Genomic DNA, 2966 nt, shown 5'->3' with positions numbered 1-2966 from the left:
TACTGTTTTCATCCCTGTGGTTTGTCAAAAATCACTATTTCAGTCCATTAGTTTAAAAATTGCGATTTCAGTCCTTGTGGTTTCACTTTCGTAACCATTTCAGTCCTTGTGGTTTCACTTTCATAACCATTTCAATCCATTTATTCTGTTAGTACAGGGACTGAAATGGTTACGAGGTGGACTGAAATGGTTACGAAAGTGAAACCATAGGGACTGAAATCGCAATTTTTAAACTAATGGACTGAAATAGTGATTTTTGACAAACCACAGGGACGAAAACAGTAATTAACTCGCCTTATAATTATACAATGGTATTTCATCAACAAACCGGCCGAAGATCAAGGAATTCATTGCTTATATCATCGTCTTTATTTTTTTAAAAAAACCTTGCAACTTCGAACTATATAATTCACATCTATCGGGTCCTGGTACTTCTGAACTCCCTCACCGTAGCCGACCCCCGCGATTGTGAAAGACCGCCGCCCTGCTCGTCGTGTTCCGTCGTGGCCACCTTGGTTCGTCGGAGCTTTTCGTCGTGCCCATCGGTTTGATCAGTTTAGTTCTTCGATCAGGATCAGCCGCTACTCAGACCGTTGCAGCCGCACTCCGTCTTCGATCGAGCCCCGTCGTCACGTTACTCCACCGTGTTCAGGCCAGAGCCGTTGCTACTGCTCGACTCGTTTCGTTTGATCACCTGGAGCTCTAGTTTCTTTTTCTTTTTGTCTCCGGTTAGCTCCGTTTGCGTTTAAGGTACCAACTGAACCCACATCCGATTAGTATTTAGAAGCCTAATTTTGGTCTGTTTTGACTCTTCCGGCGACTAAGCTATAACCTAAAATATTGATTATACAGAAGATAACCATGTTAAATTAGGATCGAATAAGAGTTCGACTCCTAGCGTTTGTTTTTTTTCAGTTTCTTAGCCTTTGCTTTTGGTCTATTTTATAAATAATTGACCTTAAGGCCTAAATTCAAGATAAAGATGTCTACTAAACTTTGATATGAAGAGACAAGTTGGTACACCAGGTTATGGAGCTTTTGCAGAGTTTTAATATGTTAGCCTAACTTGAGTTTAGAAAGATGAAAGGTACATTCAAAGAACTGATATATAATAATAATTGGTGGATTAAATTTGAATCTATATAGAATATTATATTATATTTTAACTAAATATTAAGATTTTCTTTTTTTTAACCCAACATAACTTTGAGCTTACCTTTGTAGCTCATGTATTTACTTGATACATAATATTAGATGTGGATTCATGAAAACTTAATATGTTTCTAAACTACTGTTAGTTAAAAATACAATCTCTTTCAAAGTGTAAAAGTCAAACTCAAATTTAGAAATGATGACTTGAAGGTTGATGAAGATGGGTTATAGATATGCTTTTTAACAATCTCATATTTACTATATTTTTTTATGACTCTAGATGCTTGGGATATTAAATAAATAACAAATAAGACCCCAACATCGTTGTCGCCAGAAAGCCAATGAAACATGTAATGAAGTTTAAGATTTCGTAAACCTAAGTTAGTTTGCGCATAAACTGTAGGCGTTTGTGACTGTAGAGGAAAACTTGATTATTGGTTTTGCTTGTGTGCTAATAAGGTACGGATTCTGTTTTCTTTTCATCGTAGTATACTTTTATATTTTTCGTTACTCGTTGGTACGGATTCCTGTCCTTGTCAGCATAGTATTTTATTCATATCCGTTACTTTGTAGTACGAGTGTTTTCGTTAGATGGTTCGGTTCGTATTGTTATTTGACTAGTATTTGTTGTAGCATGCAATAGACCTTAGATTTTGTGCTCGTTATTGCATATTCCCTTTAGACTTATGTCAAATACTTTTATTTCTTATACGCTTTGTACTCTGTCACCCGAGCAATTATAAGTTACTTGCCGTTGGGGCGTCAACGTCATGGCACTCATCGTGACGGTGCGTAACTAAAGTTCACGGCGTTTCTAGTTTGTGCTTGTGTAGCACATGGCCCCTAGAGGCGAATAGATCGATCTTAGCTCTGACTCCTGACTCCTGACTCCTGTTGAGATGAAATAATGTGTGTGCGCCTACACGCACCATCTCGGCGCATGGACTATAGCCATGCATGCCTCTGTTTAGGCTCGTGGGTGCTTCTATATTACGTGACTTGTTTTACTGTTATATGTTGTCACGTATGTCTTGTCTCAGTTATGATATGTTTGATATGATTATATGCATCTAAGTATGTTCAGTATCTGTTATATGTTCAGTATAAGTTTTGGGATTCAAGTTATAAAAGTATTTGTTTCAGTGCCATCTTTTGGATTTGTTAGCGTCGGTATCGATCCGTTTTGCTTCCGTATGCCTGCCTTACTTTTACTGTTGATTTCTCCGTTACTGAGCAACTTTTTGGCTCAGCCGTAGTTTTTTTTTTTTTTGTGTTTGTCTTATTTGTTTGACAGGTAATTTGGGAATCATGGGGAATAAGTGAAGAGTGTCGTGAAGATAAAGATTTTTTTTTTCGGTGATGTAATGAAAATGTGTCACACCCCAACCGATGGCGGAATCATCGGGGCGCGGCACTGAGCGAAACAGATTGTCCAGAAGTTTCCACAACAACTATTATTACAAATTCAGTTAAATGATACGTCCCATACCGTATCCCAAATAAATAAACAAGTTATCATAGAAAGCAACTAGGCAAATAAATTCCGTTCCGACAACTCAGATTCAATTATTATTACAGACAATTGTTTATTATTTCTAGACTCCCTAGCCTCGATTTCATCACCATGCGCCTAAGCATCCTAGCAACTTAAGCACCTGTCACATACGTTAAAATAAAGTCAATACATATGATGTAAAGGTGAACACACAAATTTAGTAATAGCATATAGAGTTCGAATAGTTTACGCATAACCAGGCACGTACACAGAGGAAAACGATGCATGTTAATTATCGACATGGGACCATCGATACCAA

General features: G+C 37.5%; 1 long non-coding RNA gene across 1 annotated transcript; it reads left to right on the top strand.

Moving 5' to 3' along the window:
* The first annotated feature begins 336 nt into the window (after positions 1 to 336).
* On the top strand, positions 337 to 2615 carry LOC110895516. The gene is made up of 3 exons (XR_002567211.2): positions 337 to 750; positions 1556 to 1611; positions 2447 to 2615. It is a non-coding gene; the product is annotated as an uncharacterized LOC110895516 (long non-coding RNA).
* Positions 2616 to 2966: the final 351 nt, after the last annotated feature.

The sequence above is a fragment of the Helianthus annuus genome, chromosome 12 (assembly GCF_002127325.2).
Source record: "Helianthus annuus cultivar XRQ/B chromosome 12, HanXRQr2.0-SUNRISE, whole genome shotgun sequence".
NCBI classification, from domain to species: Eukaryota; Viridiplantae; Streptophyta; class Magnoliopsida; order Asterales; family Asteraceae; genus Helianthus; species Helianthus annuus.
This window is presented reverse-complemented; position numbering and strand designations above follow the sequence as displayed.